Genomic DNA, 21,090 nt, shown 5'->3' on the forward strand with positions numbered 1-21,090 from the left:
CACTCATCAACTGTGTGTCCTCCAGCAAATAATTTGCCAGAAACCCTTTACCTCTCCCTGATCACCCCCCCCCCCGTTTTTTCCTCTGCCTTGGTACTTGGGGACCTTTTGCTGGGCCACTATAAGGAGTGGAAATAGTGTACTTGGAATCTGCAGCTCAGGATCAGCCTGAGAGCAGCTGTTAGGTAAATGTCAAACAGGGCACGAGAGCTACCTGGGTGGCTTCCCCACCCAAGAAGGGACCTCACCTGTGGATAAATCCATGTGTCGCTCTGTGTGGGCGAGGGGTGCCTAGCTGAAACATTCTGGGCATGCTGGAGGGTGTTTCTGGATGAGATTAGCATTTGACTCACAGACTAAGCAAAGCAGATGGGCCTCCTGGGTGGAGACCTCACTTCATCCATTGAGGCCTCAATGGAGAAAGGGGAGAAAAGTCCGAGGGATTCTGCTCCTTTCTTTCCCGCCTCCTTTTCTGAGCAGAGATGCTGCATTTCCTCTTCCCACCCTTGGACTGAGGTCCACCTCTCCAGCACCCTTGGTTCTAGGCCTTTGACTTGAGCCAAACACCACCACAGGCTTCTCTGGGTCTCCCATGGCTCCGAGGCAGCGGATCTTGGGACTTCTCCTTAATAGAGCAGTCGGGTCCCCAGCACTCACTCCTTGCTCTCTGTACGTCCTCTCGGTTCTGGTTCTGTGTTTCTGGAGAACCCTGACCAACGGGGCGTGATGGGGAAAGATGGTCCACATGTGTGCCTGGCTGGGTCCTGGCTTTCCTCAGACCATGTGGCCCTGTGCTCTGCCCAGGTTCTTGGGGCAACAGAGGGGAGGAAGGAGGGAGGAAGACACACTGTGGAGGGCAGAGGCACCTGCTGCAGGGCTCACGGGGCAGCGCGTGGTGGCCGAGCTGTGTGGGAGGCAGTGGGCAGGAAACCGAGAGGGCTGGGGGCTAGGAGGACAGGGAGAATGCATCTCCTGTTGGTCACAGTCCTTCTGGGTGCTCAGACACCAGCAGACCAGGCTTGGGTTATGCTGAATACCCTTCCGTGATCGAGCCGTCGGAATCAGCACCCAGTCCATGCACAAGGGCCCTTTCCTTAGACCACAGTGCAGCCACCACACCACAGACCAAATGCTGAAGCCTTCATACAGCATAGAATGGAAACTTCCAGAATGGTGAACAGCTTGGTGAGCAGGTCAGTGTGGGCCGGCACTCCAAATGTGGGCGTCCTTGGAAAGGAGAGGTCGGGACTACTTTTGTATCTTTTCTCAACAAACTCATTCATTCTTAGAGATAACTGTATGCAAACCAGGAACAAGGGGCTTCCTGAATCACCATGAAGTCCTGGCTTTACTTGGAAGGAGAGGATGTCCCCACAGAGGGATGGGGAGACTTTGATTCCCCAGAAGAAGAGCTGATTGATCTTTGCATGTCTGACCAGTGTGGCTGGAAAGTGCACGTGAGGTCCTCTGGCCCCACTGAGGGTGTCCTTGCCCCAGCTCTGGCTGCCAGCAGGGGCCTACCTTGGCTCCCTCCTCAGTGCCATCCTGAATCCTGAAACCTATGATGTCACAGGCATCCTTGTTCTCTGAAGCCACCTGCTGTGGCCTGAATGTTTGTATCCCCCCACCCCCAAATTCAGGTGTTGAAATCTAAACCCCCAGCATGATAGTATGAGCAGGTGGAGGCTTTGGGAGGTCCTCAGGTGGAGGGTGGAGGCCCACAGGTGGGATCAGTGTCCATGTAAGAGGTAGCCCCAGAGCGGCCTGGTCTCTTCCGTCATGAGAAGACTCAGTGAGTAGACACCGTCTTTGAATCAGGAAGCAGATTCTCACCTGATGTGGAACGTGCTGACACCTTGTCCTTAGATTTCTCAGCTTCCAGAACTGTGAGAAATACCTTTCCATTGTTCTGCTGTAGCAGCCTGAACAGACTGACCTCCCCTCCTACCCTCTCCAGGCCTCTAGCCAGGGACCGTTCTGTGCTTTTGTGGGTTCACATAATTGACTGGACTTGCCTGGATGACCCAGGATAATGTCCCTATTTTCAAGTCCCTGCCCCGGTTACACCTGCAGAGTCTCTTCTGCCATCCAATAGAACACATTCCAGGTTCCAGGTCCCAGGTCCCAGGGCGTGGGCATCTTTGGGGCATGCCACCTCAGACTGGGGAGAGAGAGCATTTGTTGGGGACAGGGAGCCCAAACCACCACAGCTTCTGCAGGAGCCCCGGCACCTTCCACTGCAGGGGGAAGGAGGGCCCTCCATGGAGCCTGCTCTCCAGATGTGATGGAGGAACTGTGACTAACAGCGCTTGTTTTGATTTGTGCTGTCCCTGAAGAATGGACATAATCGGATGGATTTTTCAGTGAAAATACCACTAAGACCATGGGCTAGATCCCTAGTGCACCATGTCTTCAAAAAAATGGTCATTTTGAAATGACAGGCACCTTTCCTTAAGATATCCTAGAAACCCAGAGTAAAGTCACGGATCTGCGAGAACACCCGAGTGGACGTTCTATGTGAAGAGGAATGAGAGGTGCTCACCCTGGGGAAGCATCCCAGTCTTCAGTGTGTTCGTTTTGATAAGATTCACTTTAAAAAGGCTCAGAACCCACAAGCTCCACGTGTGGTCAAACTGCTGCAGAGAGCAGGGGTGACGTACGAGGTGAAGGAAACAGAAGTCTTGTGGTTCCGTAGCTGGTTTCATGATGAGTGATGATATTTCTCTAGAAAAACTGCAATCCGTTATGCCATGATGGTGCACAGCTTCAATGCCACCGTGGCCTGGCACCTGACTTCAGGGATGTGCTGACTTTCTGTTCCAAGTTCAAGGTCACAGCCCAGTGGTGTGTGTGTGTGTGTGTTTGGGGAGTATCTTCCAGTTATCCACTACAGGCTGTGGGTACAGCTCAGTGGTTGAGGGCTTGCCTAGCATGTGGGCTCCATTTCTAGTCCTCCTCCTCCCCAAAAGACACCCTGTTAGCCACTGCTGTGTAATAAATTGCCCAAGATGTAGTGATGTACAGACACCATTTCATTGTTCTGAGCTCCATGAGTTTTGTGGGACTAGTCAGACAACTCTGCTGGTCCCCCTTGGGATCCTCCCTGTTAGTGGTTCAATGGCAACAGGGCTGATCACCAGGGAAATGCTGTGCCTCTCTTTCCCTCTGTAGTCCTAAGGCCTCTCTGTGCAGTCTCTCTAGCAGGTAGAACGACTTTTCAAATCAGGAATTGTCAAACTTTTCTGTCAAGAGCCAACTATTTGAGCTTTGTAGGTCATGTGGTCTTGTCACCCACGTTTCTCTCTCTCTTATTGTGACACAGCCATACACAGTGCAAGAAGGTGGTCATGGCCGGCCAGGATGACACTTTATTCACAACAACAGGCAGTGGGCTAGATTTGGCCTGCTTCCAGGGTGGCTCCAGAGTCTCAAGGGCACAAGAGCAGTCACCCCCTCTGTGAGCACCCAGCACAGTCCAGGCAGAGTCACCAGCGCACTCGGCTGGCTAAAGTAGGTTACAGGTTCATTCCAGATGCGACACTGGGGGAGCAGGGGGATGGGTGTGGGGGAGGAAAGCATTTCCTCTACCCTCTTAGGTTCTGTGTCTGTGACCCTGTCAATTAAATCGGTAAGAGATAAACCAGAGAGAATTTTACTTGAAGTTAATATTTTATCAACAAATATATATTAAAAAATTAAATCACATTTGATGTTAATAGTTTAATTCTACTTATCAGAGATATCACAGAAAAAGAAATGAAAACCCCAAGAAGCAGTTAGATCTGACACCTTCTTGGCCGTTTTAACAAAGTGGTATATTCTGGGGCGGCAAGTCCTGACCCCCTATCAGCAGTTCCAGAGAAGGGGTTATGAGGATTTGGGGGTTCACCGGGGCTGTCCTTGGGGAAACACTCCTACGGGGGAGTGAGAGATATCAGATTCCACTTGGCTTTTGTATCGGTCTTGAAGGAGACATTAGTGCATGCGTTCTTATTTCAACCAAGGAACAGAATTCACCTTTTGAAATGGACATTTTACAAGCTTGAGGTACATTTCACTCGTGAGCTGCTAGAATGACAGTACCAGGGCTCAGTTGCTTTCTGCTTCTGCTACTCCACCAAGGTGGAGAAAAGCCTCATTCCAAGGATTCAGTGGAGGGACATCTGTCGCCTCTCTTTCATTGTTTTTACTTCTAAATACAGGAAACAGAGATGTCATGTGACAATGAGGAGGCAGGGATGTAGTTCCCGGCCAACGTGAAACACGCCATGTTGGGGTTGGACTGGCTTTGCAGTCCATGTTTCTTGGTTTTCCTGTTACCCAGGAGCCCAGGGCTACTGCCCTGATAAAGGTGTGCTTCAGTACCTGCAGGCAGAGGCATTATCTGTGATGCAGCTTCTCCTGCCCACCCAGGACACTGCCAGGAACCTCCTCCACAATCCCATAGGAGCCTGTTACATAAAAATAACAGGAGGCCGTTGTTTTGGATGAGGCTCCTGCCCTGGGCCCCATCAGACCAGTCAAAAAATCAAAATGGTGTCACTCATGCTAAAGTTCCCTGTCACCAGGCTGAAACTCAGCTGTTCTCTGACTTTCCAAGAACTCAGGATTAGAGAGATAACAGCCAAATTCCCCAGACCAGCAGTTTCAATTGGCATGATACTGAAGTTCTCTGTGCCTTAATCCTTACACGAAAATCCACCTGAAATAACCTGATGTGGACAGACCAGTTATTTTCCTATTGTTCTCTCCCCCTGTCCCTGGCTTACCAGGAAAGTAATTTTGAAATGAAGATTCCACCTCCTGAGTTTTCTTTTTCTTTTTTTAATTTTTATTTTCTTCACCTCTTTTCTATCTATAAAACCAAACTCTTCTGCACAACCCATCAGGACTGTATTTTGCAGAACGAAGCATTGCTTGATTCTAGAATTGAAAATAAACCAATTAAGATCTTTCATCAATGGTTGTACTTTTGTCCTTGGAGTCCTCCTGCTTTCTCCTGTTTATTCTAGGCCTGAGATGATCCCCCCCCACACACACCCTGCAACTCCCTTCCCCATGAAGGTGATCTTGCAGATCCCAATGCGAATCCCCTCCTCCAGGAAACCCTTCCCCATTCGCTTTAGTTGGATCAATTGCTTCTTCCTGGAAGGAAGGAAGGACGGAAGGAAGGGAGGGAGGGAGGGAGGGAGGGAGGGAGGGAGGGAGGAAGGGAGGAAGGCAAGCATGCTGTGATGTTTCCTGGAACTGTTTCCTGGATGCCCCAGAAACACATTTCCATGTGAACTTGCTAGAACACTCTGACTTTCACAGAGTCCATAAAATATAACTGAAAATTAAAAGTGATGTTCTCTGATCCTAATGATTCATCTTTTGCCTGTGAGCAATGCTGAACCTGGTAGAACCGTTTCTGAAATATGTCCCCAAGTTGTTTGCTCTCATTTCTACTTAGGACGTTTATGTGTGTGTGCGTGCGTGTGTGTGTGTGTATGTGACCTGTAAACCATCAAGTCAGCATCGAAGGGTGCCTGTACCCACCGCTCTTCAATTTCCCAAAAAAACTTTCTCAATGGATCATTAAAAAGTTCTCTCACCTTAAAAAAAAAAAGAGATCCAGAAAGGCAGATGGCCAGGAGCAGTTTGGCCTTCCTCTGTGCAGGTGGTAAATGGCCCTTTTACGTGGGACGAGAGTGCACTCATGTTCTTCCTCATCCTGTTCTGTTGGTTTGGTTTTGTATGTGATGAGGTTTGACCAAAGCTGCCTCCCTCTCTGCCCTGAGCTGGTGCCTGGACTGAAGCAGAGAGCACCAAGGCACAGAAGGGACTCAGAGCTCTCTAGGATGGAGGGACATCTGCCTCCAGACTCCTATATCATCCCCAGGCTGGGGATGGCAGGGGTAAATATGCCCTAGTGGCAGCAATGTTCCCTTCCTGCAAAGACTCAGGCACCCCTATGGGACATAGGTCATAGGACTCTCTGAATGGGGGAACACCACAAAGGGTCCCTGTCCTTTGAGGGCACAGCCTGAACACACATGGCCTTTCCCATGGAGCCACTGCTCCCTGGGCATACCCTCTATGTCCACTAACCTTCTGCATGTGCCCTTCTCTTCTTCCACCAGATGCAGCCAGAGAATGCAACCTGCCTTTCTGGAGATTTTCCTGCCCACAGGGTCAGTGCTCCCAGAAGCCCCCCGGGCAGGAGGTGGCTGCACGCGTGGTTTGCGGACATGGTAGGCGACCTGTTACAGTGAGTTTTTTCAAAATGTCATTAGGACCCACAAGTGGGACATGATGTAGTGAGCTGGGCGTGGTGGTAGACATCTGTAACCCCAGACGCTTGGAAGACTGAGGCCGGAAGATCGTGAGTTCAAAGCTAGCCTCAGCAACTTAGCAAAATCCTGTTTCTCAATAAAAAAGAAAGAGGGCTGGGGATGTGGCTTAGAGGTTGAGCACCCTTGGGTTCAATCCCTGGTACAAAAAAAAATAATAATCTATTGAGATGTAACTGGCATTTAAAACAAAATGGAGCAAGGTTTTAAAAATAGCGTACATCATGGTAAGCTTCTTTACCTTCTAAGGTGTCCCCTTTCTCCATCATGGTATGTACCTTACTCTGCCCCGATGCACACTTCATGGGGACCCATCCTGCTGGGAGGCTTCGGGCGTCTCTGGATGCTCGCCTTTCACTGTCTGTGACGGCTGCCTTTCTTTCTGTTTCTTCTTCCTGGACCTCACAGTAGCCAGCTGCTTTTCCGCTGATTCTTTAAATGCTGGGTTCTCAGGCCTCCTCCTCTGAGGCGTTCAGCTTTGCCTGCTCATCCTAGTGACACGCACAGTTGACCCCCATGACTCATCTCTTGGTTGTCATCCCACCTTTCTCTTTCTCTGAAGTGCCAGACCCATATATACAATACATATGTGCTGCATATGCTAAATAGACGTGTGTACACGTACGGATCTCAGCTCTCCCTGTATTCCAGGTATCAGTCCTGTGTGTCTCCGAGACATCTTATCTTACTCTCATCACGGTCTTTTCAGTTCCTTGATGCTGTTGTTTGTAGCACAAGAGTTTGTGGTCGGGCAAGCTCCAATTTATACTTTTTTCTCTCTCATTGCTATGCTTTTGGTGATAGCTAAGAAACGATGGTCTAACCCACCATCATGAAGATTTATTCCTCCAGTGTTTTCAGAGTCTTGTGGCTTGGGTTCTCCCCCTTGTTAGATGATCCACTTTGAGTTGCTTTTGTAAATGGGGGAGGTAGGAGGCTCCACTTCATTCTGATCATCCTGCGACACCTGCAGTGGGTTGTCTTGATGCTCTCGTTGGAAACCCTTTGACTATACCTGTGAAGACTCTCCATTTTATTTCATGAAATTACTTGTCTCTCTTCACACCAGTACTCATTCTCTTGGTTACTGTAGCTTTTGAGAAAGGCATGAAGTATCCAAGGTTGTATTAGTTGTTGCATCTAAAAGTTCAAAGGAAATTAGATACAGAACAATCAGAGAAGTGGGTCTCTCTTATCTAATGAGAACCAGCTGTCAGTAATCCCCAGGACTTGAGATCCCAGGGGTTACTCTGTGTCTTGTCACCATGCCCACTTACCACCCCCTGGCCATGGGAGAGGCTCCCTGCTGGGCACCTGGAGATATGCTGTGCTCAGGAGGTGAGGTGACTTTCCCGTGGTCACACAGCTGAGAAACTCTGGGATCAGAGCTCGAAGGCTGCCTGGGTCTAGAACCTCTGCTTTCCACTGCTTCCTTCTGAACTAACGCTGACCTGCAGGAGTCACTGGGAGGTGCCAGGCACACTGCCCTGGTCAAAACATTTCTTCGATGTGGTAAAATAGACATGACATAAAACTTGCCATTTGAATCATTGGAAGCAGACAAAGCAGTGGCCCTGAGTACATTTTATTTCATTGTTACTCCATTGCCATGTTTCTCCAGCACTTTCCGTCTTCTCAAACTGAAGCTCTGCTCCTGTGAAACACAAACTCCCCATCTCTCCCCCAGTCCCTGGTACTCACCATTCTATTTTCTGTCTCTATAGATTTAACGACTCTAGTTATCTCATTTAAATGAAATCACACAGTATTTCTCCTACTGTGACTAGTTTCATTCACTTACAGTCGTATCTTCCACGTTCATCGGCATTGTGGCATCCATCCAAGTTCCAATCCCTTTTTCAAGACTGAATAATATTCCATGTATGTATATGTCACACTTCATTTATCCACTCATTGGTCAATGGGCATGTTTTATTTCCACTTCTCGGCTATTGTGAATGATACTGCTGTGAGGCTAAGTGTGCAAATAGTTGCTCAAGTCCTTGCTTTCAATTCTTAGCTGGATCATGTGGTAAATTCTATGCTTAATTTTTTGAGGAATTCTCAGAGTTTTAAAATGTCACTTTTGAAAATGATTTCAGAACTGACAGTGTTACTTTGGGTTGCACTCAACAGAAGAAATTTTTGTCTTCCTGAGGCTAGTTTTTCTGCCTAAAGAAAATAAATAAATAAATAAATAAGCAGTTTTGGTGAAGCGGGCTAACTTGGAGAATGTGACAGTGGAACAAAATCTGCTTTTGTGGTGTGCTTCCTAGTTAAAGAAGCAGTGCTTCCTCTGTGGGACCGTTAGTTCCAATAAAAATGTTAACAGGACTGAGAGGGAGACAGGCCTAAGAACCAGAGTAAGTCCCACCCCAGGCTCTGAGGACGTTTGCAGGACAGAGAATCCAGGGCATTCACCCAGCATTGGGTGGCACAGAGTGGTGCTCAGCAGGTGCCAGCTCCTGTTCCATCTTATTGCTGAAGGAGGAAGGCACAGGCCTAGGGATTTGGGGGCAGGGACCTATTTTGTTAGTGGTAACAGCTGGAGATGCCAGAGGCTGTCATGAGGGTCCTTAATCCAGGTTGGACGTCAAGGGCCAGGCACCAAGATGGCCCCATGGCTTGTTGTCTATGTATGATCAAGAGACTTGCTAAAACCCAAAGATGAACATGGCTGTGGACAGTGAAACATGGAGCCCCTCTCTCTTTCGTTCCCTCCCTCTCTTCCTTTCTCTCCTCTCCATCTCTTCCTTCCTTCCTTTCTTCCTTATGAATAGTACTTAGTGAGTTTTCTGAGTACTCAGTGTTTAGTATGTGCCCAGCTTGCCAGATTGAGATATGTCAATGAAGAACCAAATAAAAATCCCGCCTTTAAGGAGCTTACATCTTGTGAAGTAAACATCAGAAGTCCAGGGAATTTGATCTTCTATTTTACTGATGACAAGAACATATGTTAAGAAAACTTCAGGGCTTTTGCTAAAATAAACAACAGAATTAAAAAACAGAAAGAAGTGGCTGGAAACAAATTCAGCATACCAAAAAAAAAATGACATTCTTTTTAAATAACAACTAGTTTTTTCATGAGAATAAAATATCTCCCCAAACATAAAATTTCTAAAAACGTCTTTTTTTCACCAAAAATATGCAAAACACACCAGAAGAAAGATATAAAATATCTTTGTAGGGTGTAAACTAGTTACTGAATACATGGAGAGGCATCCTGGGCTTATGAAGAGTAGTGCTTAGAGCCTAAAAACACAAATCTTTGATAAATACATGTGCAAACATCTTATATCTAATTAAATTTTACATTTATTATTTATATGTATAATATACTGAAAACATTAATAATTTTTATATATTATTTTACAGAGGTGATGCAATTCCCAGTATAATTTTAATAGGTTTTATTTGAATTAGCAGAAAGTATTTTAAATTTAGTAAAGAAAAATAAATATCTAAAAATCGCTAAGAAAATTTTAGACAAGGAATATAGAGTTGGGTATCTTGCTCTATCTAAAGTAAAACAATATAACAAGGTAAAACAATATAATGTAAGATAATATAATATAAAAAAATAATATAAAATATGACAGAAACGATATGATACTACTGTAACCCGACAGAATAGAATTGGCAGGAAAAAAATGAAACAGATCAGTTGACTTGAGATAGGTCCAAATGTGTACAGAAATCTAATATATGTTCAACCCAACATTGTAAAAATGTTTTATTGTGTACATTTGTGGCTTAGCAAATGATGCTATGGGATACATATAAAAAGTAAAATCATTACTGTAGTGAAGCCGATTATCACATAATCTCACATAATTACTTTCGGGACATGAGCAGTAAAATCTACTTATTTAGCAAAAATAAGTACAATTTTAGTTTAAAAAGATTATGCATCAAAAGCAACATTTTGTTTAGCTGGCACGCAGTGGGAAGACACCTGCCATTTGACATGTGTATTGTTAATTCTAATTTGTTCACGCACACACACACACACCTCTTCTAAATCAGGTCGAGGATTAGGGTTGGGGACTCTGGGGATCTCACATAAATAGAATCATTCAGTATTTTTTTTTTTTTGAGTATTGACTTATTCCATTTAGCACAATATCATCAAGGGTCAGTCATATTGTAATATATGTCAGAATTTCTTTCCTTTTTAAAGACAAATAATATTTCACTGTTACATCCATACTACATTTTATCTATCAGTTCTGCTGATATAAAGTTGATTGTAATAATGTACTTTATTTAATCCTGTAAACCCCACATATTATAATTCCAATGTGTAATCAGTGTAACAACTGAGGTGCTTTTGTACCCAAGCTTTGGGGTCTGGTGTGCATTTTATACCTAGAATATGTCTCAATCCAGAATCAGCCAGTTCAGCTATGCAGTAGCCATCTGTGGCTGGGGACTACCACTTTGGACACCCAAGGTCCTAGATTGCCTAGAATTAGCATTGCCTCCTAGGGGTGACGCTAGTGTCCTTGTGAGAGTGTGGTCTCCCGGTGGGCACTTCCTGCTAACACAGGAAGCTTTGGCTGTGGCACCTACTATGAGATCAAGGTGGGTAGAATGGGCAGCATCTGACGTATCTTGCCTCCTCCTGAGGTTGGGAGGCTGACACCAGCATCATCCTGGTGACCGATGTGCCTGAGGTTCAGAGGCTCCCTGGCAGCATCTGGAAGGCAGAGGTGAGGGGAAACTGTTGTTTTTGCTGGCCAACATACATGAAATTGGTTTTCTATGGCAATGTGGGTGCAGATCACCTCGTCCATGTATGGACTTCACTGGGGAGAGGGGAGTAGGCAGCTGGCTTCTGAAAGATATCCCAAGCCCTTTCAATGCCTCTTGTGCATCCTACCTGATGGGGCTCAATTGGATTCTGTTTTTGTTCAGGTGAACAAGAATGGATACCGTGATGGATTGGAAACCACCTTTGCTACATATCTGCACACCAAGTGAACAGGTCTGTGAAAATACTGACAAGACAATGACATTCCACGAAACCTGCCTATTGTGTATGAGGATCTTGGACACACTTACAGTTAAAATATGCCTCCTTGGCTTAGCAAGCCTTTGCCACCAAATTGTTAATAAATATAATGATAAATAAATACATTTCTGCTTAGCTTGCTCTAGGCAGCTTCTCCAATTACACGAAGTACCAAATATTAGGTCATAATTGAATTTTATAGTAATTTGGGAGGAAAGAAGAGCTTAGGGAAGAGTCTATAACTCATGCCAACTTGGAGAATTGATGAAAGAGATGGAAAGAAAATTGATTATGGCTTTAAAAGGACATTCATTTTATGGAATATGTTTAAAGGATAATTTCCCATATAGATTATAAAGCAATTTAGGAAACTGGTCCATAAATATTTTAGTAATAAATTCTTTAAGAATAAATTATAGTCTGTGCCTCCCTCCCCCTCTGGCTGTCAGTCACTGAACTGAGTTGTCTTGATATTTTATTTAAATGTGATCCACGTTTGTCAAGCCTGTGTGTTTCAAGGATTGTGTTGGAGTCTCTTGAGAGATAAGCACATGCTAAGCAGTCCTGTTAATGTAATATTTATGCTAATGCAAACCCTCTGAAGCCAGTTGGAACATCCCCTTGGACATTGTGGGATGAGTCTCAGCATAGCTGTATTTGACAATGATTTCTGCTGATTTTTTTTTGTTGTTGTTGTTAACTGACAAATTTGTGAGAGTTAGTACAGACTGGAGGAATAAGACACTCATCTTTCTGCCCTGATGTCTTCCCTGATGACTGTGACCCCAAGACAGATATAAATACATACAGGACCAAGTGCACATCATACACCCTTACACACATTACTTACCTACAGATATACACATATTCACACACACATATGCACAGGTACGTCTTCATACAAAACATGAACACACATACACACATAGAAATACCTGCGTCCATACTTGCCTCCGTATATATAGATACAGAAATATTGTTCCACTTATCATGGGGCCACATCCCAATAAATCCATAGTGTATCGAAAATATCCAAAGTCAAAAGTGCATTCACTACAATGAAACTCCGGAACATCACGGCTCAGCCTTGCCTACCTTGAACTTGCTAAGGATTCTTAGCCTACAGTTGATCAAGACAATCTACCACAAAGCCCATTCTAGAGCAGAGTGTGGAGGATCTCATATGATTTCTCAAATGACTGTCCTGAAAGTGAAAAACAGAATGGTCTTGTGGGTACACCTTCATCAAAAAATGGTTGAGTAGAGCAATTGTAAGTGGGGGACCACCTGTATGCACAAACAGATGGTACAGCAGAAACACACCCGTGTAAGCTGCGACCACCTGACAAGAGCCACTTAGAGGAGGAAAACCGTGAGTTCAGAGGTTCAGGCCATGATTAGGAAACTCCATAACTTCCTAGCTCTGGGCCTGAGAAGAGGCAGAACTCTTCTAGGCTTCATTTCAGAATGTGAGGCTGGTGGCAGAGACAGGTCCTCCAGGGTCACAATGAGAACAAAGATCACAGCCTGAAGAGTGCCATCCCTGTGCATGTCATTCAGTCATCAAAACAGCACTAGGAAGCTGACGGTGCTAGTTCACCATCTCATGGTCAAGGACATGGCATCTGTAGAAGCTCAAGGGCTTGCACTGGGTCACATGGGAGGGTGGACCCTGGCTCTGAGCTCCTGAATCATTTAGCTGGGCTGCTGCGGAGCCCTGATCCTGTAGGATCTGGGGGGGGATTTTGTTCAGGAGCCCAGAAGCTGACCTCATGGGCCTGAGCCGGGGGTACAGACTCCTGTGGCTCTGTCATTTAGTTTTGGTACATCCTCTACTTTAAACAAACCTGCCTGGTATGTACCTGTGAGACCAAATTTTTATTTGTATAAAATGTTGTCTAGGAATTGGGACAAGGTTGCTGGGGAGTAAGGCACCCCCTGGGCAATCATGCAAACCCAGGTTGAGCAGCAATTGGATGCCCCACTGGCTGGAGCCTCTGGTGCAGCGCATATTTCTACTTTTTCCTCTGTTTTTGGCTGGGGACCTTCTTAGAAGATCATGCATATTTTAAATAGTTCAGCAAAAGGTCTAACATGTTAAGGAATGTAAACAGCCAAGGGAGGGAGGGGACAAGGGCAGAAATGCAATCAGTATATTCCTGAACCTGAACGGGATCATTTGGAGACCATTATTGCCCCATACATGTCTAAAGAATGAATTACTGATTTTACTGTTAACATTTTTTAAAATTGAATTATGATGAGTGATTGAGTTCATAAATCTACCATTATTTCAGTCTTATTTCCCACACAACAAAAAAGACAAAAGAGAAAAAAAATGAAAAAGAATAAATCCTTAATGTTGCAGAGAAATGAAAAATTCAGTGATTGACATCAGAGCTTTGGAATGATTTCTGAAAGACAGGAGGCAGACGGAGATCAGATCCCACCAGAAACAATCTGGAACAAAATAAATGCAGAAGATGCCCGGAAGGCAGGAGGGTTGGGAAGGTCAGGTCCAAGGTCAGTGGAATGGAGAGTAGGAGTGGGGAAGCAGTAGGTATTGGCAAGGACTCAGGCACTGTATCACTCCTGGATCATCTAGGATGGATTCTTAAAACAAAAACAAAAACAAAAGAATGCACCAAAGAGGGGTGAGTGAATGAACTTTCAAAATGAGTAAAGATGCCTCGAGGTCACAAGGTGGTTGCCATAGCTCTAGATCTTCTATATTGTAGCATCACAAGCAGAAGGGGGAAAAGACAGCTTTGTTTCTGTTGGTAAATGCTGGACTAGATTTAATCTTGACTTATCTCCTAGATTAGGGATGTTGCTACCCACCCTAAAATAATTAGGGCGTGTGCTCAAAGAGCAGTGGTGTAGAATGACTGTTGGGATCGAAGTTAACGGTATCTGCCGTGAGACACCAAAGCATGATAAAACTGGAATAGCATGATCAACAAGCTTGATATATACATATGTGTAAATACATATATGCAGACTCATTTATTTTATGCCAAAGGAAACCGTATCTGCTTTTCAAACACCAATAGAACATTTACTAAAATTGTTGCTAAAGTAGGACATCTTGGTGAACTTCAAAATTCAAAAATCATATTAGTCACATTCCGAAGACACTGCAAAAAAGGAGGAAAAAAGGATGATATTGAGAGGCTAGAAAATTGTTCATTTCAAGATTTAAAAATACACATTCTATGGTTTCAAATGCTGTTTGCCTCTGACAAAACTCTTGTTGCAATTTGGTTCCTTAGTAGAGGAAAGGGCCCTGTGGGGAGAAAGAAAGGGAGGAGGGGTAGGTACTAGGGAACGATAGTGGCCAGATCATATTGCTATAGCGTGTGCACATTTCTCAGTATGTATAATACAAAAATAGGAAGGAAAAAAAAGAAATTCGGTCCCCTGTATAAGTGTGTTGCAAGGTCCTGGGGTCTCCTGAGAGATGCCTGGGTTATGGGAAGAGTCCTCATGAGCAGGTGAATGCCTTTCTTGAGTGTGTGAGCTCTTGTGGGGCTGGATTAGCTACCAGGAGAGCAGGTTGCTATAGAGGGAGGCTGCCCCTCATGGCCTCTCTGTTTCACGCATGCCCACTTGCCCTTCCACTTTCCACCATGAGTTATAGCAGCATAAAGCCCTTACTGGCACCACATTCTTGGACTTCCCAGTCTCTAGAACTGGGAGCTAAAATAAACCTCTTTTCTTTATAAATTGCCCAGTCTTATATAAACTGTTATAGCAACAGGCAAATCCTTTGAAATCAAAAGAAATCTAAAACTAACTCTATGCATTGTGGATCTGGAAATAAATGCCCGTGTGAGTCCCACATGGTGGAGGATGTGGACAAAGCAATCATTAGAGGAACCCTTGTAGCCTTCAATCCTGGTGTTAGAAAATAAGAGAGGCAGAAAAAATAAGAAGAAAAGAAACCCAAAGATAGTGGAAGTAAGGAAATGATAAAGTAAAAGTAAAAATCAGTGAAACAGAAACAAAAACAACAAAAGATAGTACTTTGAGAAAAAAACATAATTTAAACAAATCTGTGACTACTCTGAACAAGTATAAAACAACACCCAAAATACAAAACAGCAATAAGACACAAATGAAAGCATCAGAAATTAAAAACTGTCCATATCTGATTAGAATTGAACATAACTCTATGCTAGTACTTTTAAAACTTCAGATGAAAAATGGTGCTAATCCAAGGAAATAGGAAGGAGAGAAGAATCTCTCTCACGTAACACAGTCCAGACCTGCATCCAATAATGAAAAATGAAAAAAAGTTCATTAAGGGGAGAAATTATAATACAATGTTATTACATTTTACTTTCATTGAAAACACAAAAACAGGGGCTGGGGATGTGGCTCGAGCGGTAACGCGCTCGCCTGGTATGCGCGGGGTGCTGAATTGGATCCTCAGCACCATATAAAAATAAAATAAAGATGTTGTGTCCACCGAAAACTAAAAAATAGATATAAAAAAATTCTCTCTCTCTCTATAAAAAAAAGACAAAACATACATCCACTCACCAGTCTTTTAATGTAGTGTCAGAATTTTTTATTTGAAAACAGGCTTGTCAATTGGATCATCTTTCTTATATAGGCATACCTATAACTCACTGTCAACAATTTCCACAGAGGGAGAATACTAAGACATTTACTGTAATCTGATTGTGGGACCCTCTTGACCAGAGCTTCTTTAATTTTAAAGTGTGTGTAAATCTCTTGGGGATCTTGTCACAGGGCAGACTCTGATCCGTAGATGTGGAGGGGACTCTGACATTTGGCATTTCCATCAGACTTCCAGGTGATGCTGGGGCTCCTGGTCCATGGACCACGCTTTGAGTAGCAGCACATAGATGTTTATGATTCCTGGCACCACCCACTATCAGCCCATTTAATTCTAAGTCATTGATCTTGGTGGTTCAGCCCTATCTATTCCTACTAAAGCTTTCAACTTAGTCTTCACAGAAATAAAAACTCTCCTCCACTTATTCCATGGTTTACATGATACAGCATTAAGTTAAATGATTATGACAGGTGAACCTGTCATAAATAGATTCAGGAACAAACACAACTGGAAGCTGGTAAGCATTTACCTTCTGTCTTGGTAACAAATACCCGAGATCAATCCATTAGAAGGAGGAAAGATTTATTTTGACTCATGGTTTCAGAGATTTGTGTTTGGCTGGCTGCATTGCCTTTGGACCTGTGGCCATGAGGCAGAGCATCTTGGTGGGGAGCATGTGGTGGTGCAAAGCCACTCATCTGGTGATAGCAAAGAGAGAGACAGAAAGGAGCTGTGGTCCAATACCTCCTTGAAGGCCACACCCCTAATAAAGGCCACACCCCCAACGAAGGCCACACCCCCAACAAAGACCACACCCCTAATGAAGGCCACACCCCCAATGAAGGCCACACCCCTAATGAAGGCCACACCCCAATGAAGGCCACACCCCCAATGAAGGCCACACCCCTAATGAAGGCCACACCCCAACGAAGGCCACACCCCCAATGAAGGCCACACCCCTAATGAAGGCCACACCCCTAATAAAGGCCACACCCCCAATGAAGGCCACACCCCCAATGAAGGCCACACCCCTAATGAAGGCCACACCCCCAATGACCTAATTTCCTCCCACTGGCCCCACCTCTTATAGCTTTCACCACCTCCCAGTACCATCCTGGCTGTGTGGGGACCAAGTCTTCAACCCATGGGCCTTTGGAGGACTTTTAATCCAAACCAGAACACAGAGAAGTGGAGGGTAGACTAATAACAAAACACAGAGAAGTGGAGGGTAGACTAATAACAGAACACAGAGAAGTGGAGGGTAGACTAATAACAGAACACAGAGAAGCGGAGGGTAGACTAATAACAGAAAGTAGCCTGTAAGCCCACGAGAATATCCACCTTATTGTGAGAATTCTCCCCTCAAATCACTTCAAGTGCCAGGTGCCATGGCGCATGCCTATAATCCCAGCAGCTCAGGAGTCTGAGGCAGGAATCATGAGTTCAAAGCCAGCTTCAGCAAAGGCGAGGCACTAAGCAACTCAGTGAGACCTTGTCTCTAAATAAAATACAAAAAAAAAAAGTCTGGGGATGTGGCTCAGTGGTTGAATGTCCCTTGGTTCAATCCCTAGTACTTACCCCCCCACTCAAAGCACCTCATGTGTGGCTTACCAAACTTGCAAAGAATAAGTAAGACCCATCTTACATTTTATGCATGTTTTCCAGTTCATGGAGAATAAGACATACTGGTATAATCTTAATCCAAACTGGATCACAGTACAAAAACATCAGGCTTGTTGTATTTGTGAACCTTGCTATGATTTAGATGTGAGGTGTCCCCCAAAAGCTCATGTGTGAGAAAATGTAAGAGGTTTAGAGGTGAAATGACTGGGTTATGAGAGCCTGTAGGGTGGGGCTGGGCGCGTGCCCTTGGGATCTATATTTTTGAGCTAAACTTAGTCTCTCTCTGCTTTAATATCTTGAGCTGCTTTCGTCACCACATTCTTCAGCCACGATGTTCTTCCTCACCTCGAATCCCAAGGAATGGAGTCAGCTACCTATGGACTGAGACCTCTGAAACTGTGAGCCCCCAAATGAACTTTTCCTCCTCTAATTGCTCTTGTCAGATCTGTTTGTCACAGAGGTGAAAAAGCTGACTAAAACAATCCTACTTAGGAAAATCCCCAATAAAATTTTAACTGGCCGATTCTACTTGTATATTAAAGAAATAAAACTTCATAAATAATTAGGGTATTTTCCTAGAATATAAGGATGGCTCAATATCAGAAAATATATTGACACAATTTTCTCCCTTGGTGGACAAAGAGAGGATATCATATATTTATTCTCTTAATATATACTTGATAAATATAATATATAAAATATGAATAAATGGGAAGACTTACTGTCTTTTGAAATATCTCAATCTTACAAAGATTTCAGTTATTTCCCAATAACACAATTAATTTATCACAATCAAAACCCAAGTAAGATGTCTTCAGTTAGAGTGAACAAACTGACACTCAATTTTCATGCAAAAGAAAGAGCACAAGAGTAGCTACTCTGAAACATTTGGAGAAGACAAGGAATAAGAGGGAGAGGACATTTGGCAAATAATGAAACACAGTATCCCCCATGTCTGAAACATTCCAACAAAACCAGGAGAACTGCGCAGCAAACAATGGATGGGACAATTATACAAAATAAGTAGACAATTCACAGGAAATGAAACACAGGTGGATAATAAACATTCACAGTACCCAGAATCAGGGAAGTACAAACTCAAATAAGACTTGATTAGTTGAGCTTTTTGGCAATCAGATTGGAAATGGAAGGAGGAGCTGATAAATAAATTGTATTCTACTTCCAAAGGAAAAAGATACACAAATGTACTGAATACCAAGACTGGTGGCTTAGTGAAGGAAACACAAAGAAGAGCTTGTTCCCACCAAGTCAGTGCATTGGCTCTTGCCAACCCCCTGCCCAGATGCATCCATAGGGCTCTCAACGGGGACCCAGCAGGGCAGAGGGGGGACCAGACACAGTGTCATGTACAATTTGCTCTGGACACTAGTGTGCTATTTAACTCTCATGCCTGAGGAACTCTTAACAGATTTTCAACAGAATTGTCCTTGCCAAAATTCTATGCCTTCTAGAAGAATATTCTGTTTTTGTTCCCTTCAGACAGTGGCTCAGTATAGAATATAGATGTTTCTTCCTGAAACTTCTCCAAGAACTATTGACTATCAAATTTAGCATTCTGGTCCCATAGAAAAATAACAATGCTATATGAAGTTACCATTGCCAAGTAGGTGGCCAAACTATACATGTGACATTCTTCATTTTTCAACAAACTCAATATGCCTGAGGCACATTTCCCGAATGCTTCTTCCCACAGCCAAAGCATGAAATTATCATCCACGCAATTTACATTCCCAGAATCACAGTTTGCATTCCAAGAGAGGAAGAGGCTTCAGGGCCCTGCCCCCTGTCCTGCGGTGTGTGACATGTTCTGGGAGGACTGTCCCCTCTCTCTGGGCCCTGGTTTGTTACCTATACTGAGGGGAAATTGAATGAGCCACTTCTTCTCAGAGGTCATCAAGGATCAATAAAACACATTGGAAACAGAGTCTCCATCCAATATGAATACTTGTTTGAACAAATTATTTTGGATTCCAGGGACTTCCCCCCCCCCCTTCTAATTTTAGAATGGAATGAGTTTTATTTTTGAATGCGAGTTTATGAATTTCCAGGCCACTTTTAAAGTCCTTTAAATACTTAGTTACTTTTGCTTTAAAGGAGAGAGAGAGAGAGAGAGAGAGAGAGAGAGAGAGAGAGAGAGAGAGAGAGACACTACTGCCTTGGGAATTTATGCTCTGAGTAGATATAAGCCAGTGGCTTTTTTATACATACAGGATATCAGACTCCAATTTGAAAATCTCCAACAGCTTTATCCTCAAACAAGTTAAATCCAGTCCCTCCCTGGCTCATTGTCTCATCAACTTGCAAAGCTCGGGAAGAGAAACCATCTTTCCGTTTGCCCTGGGGGAGTTCTGGCAGTAGGGCTGCCTGTGAAAGTTCTTCCCTCCTCTCCTTTGCCAGGGAGCAAAGGGCAAGATAAGACTGACCTGGAAGACAAAACTGCTAACGCTGTCACCTCCCTCACCTCGGTGGAGCAGGAGATGGGGTGTGACTTCAGTTCACACCTCTTTGGGGGTTGGCTTCTGACCAAGTCAACTGGAGCCCTGACAGCCTCTGAAGTCAGCCTTGATCGTGTGTCTTTAACCCAAGGGGGGAAAAATGGCATTTTCTTTGATGCTTAATACAGTTTTAATTTACTGATTTTCTTTTTTTCCTCTTGGAAAGAAAAAAAAAAAAGAAAATCAAATTCAGAAATGCCTCACAGGATCCCCGGAGATTTAGAGTTTGAAATGCTCTTTTGACATGTTAAGAGGTTAAAAAGAGTGTAGAAACATAGGAGAGAGAGTCTCGTGGGGGTTTTTAGAACAATTTGCAAAATATCTTTAAACGTGTGGAAAATCCTTAGAAGTAAACGTGCCCAGAACATCAGACTGTTGTCCCAGTGACGTGACAGAGCTCTGCTGCAAAAGGTCGAGGCAGGTGAGAGGGGACAAACCTCAGGGTGCTGTTAAATCTCCACGTGCCAACGTGCTTCTCAGAGTTGGCCATAATCAATGCGTCCCTCAATCCCCCTCCCCCTGTCCCTCTTCTTTCCTGGTTGAAGGGTCCCTCTTAAATGGCTCTTGAGCCTCTATTCTAATTTGCTGTCTCCCAAATGGAATTCACTTTGCCCAGCTAAGCTGCAGTCGGCAGCTTTATGGCAATACTGAATGTACTTTATTTCCACTTAAAGAGCTGCCTGTTCTGTTTACCGTCACTCTTGGGGTACTTAACCTCATTTAAAAGGCTGACTTTGCTCTGCATTATAGAGTTGCTGGGGAGCCTCAAAGCCTCTTTCATCTCCGTACCCTGCATCAGGCCAGCTCCAATCACCCACTAGCCTCCCTCGCCCTCCAAGCTTTTGTTCAAAGGCCTGCAGGGCTCCTCCTGACAAGTGATTTGTTTCCATTAGAGCGGCCTGCCCCTAGCCAGCGTGACCATTCTGTACTTGGGGCTTTACAACTGGCACGTTTCAACATTCCTAAAATCCAGGGAGGACCTCGAAATAGAATAAGAAATGAGAATTTAAATTAGAAGCA

General features: G+C 44.2%; 1 long non-coding RNA gene across 1 annotated transcript; it reads left to right on the forward strand.

The window, feature by feature from the left end:
• The first annotated feature begins 905 nt into the window (after window positions 1-905).
• Window positions 906-11,467, forward strand: LOC124098988 (uncharacterized). The gene is made up of 3 exons (XR_006853792.2): window positions 906-1,193; window positions 6,123-6,233; window positions 11,250-11,467. It is a non-coding gene; the product is annotated as an uncharacterized LOC124098988 (long non-coding RNA).
• The last annotated feature ends 9,623 nt before the right edge of the window (window positions 11,468-21,090 follow it).

This window comes from Marmota monax, unplaced genomic scaffold (genome assembly GCF_021218885.2).
Source record: "Marmota monax isolate L192 unplaced genomic scaffold, Marmota_monax_Labrador192_F-V1.1 WCK01_AAM20220418_F8-fsc00217, whole genome shotgun sequence".
Classification (NCBI taxonomy): Eukaryota; Metazoa; Chordata; class Mammalia; order Rodentia; family Sciuridae; genus Marmota; species Marmota monax.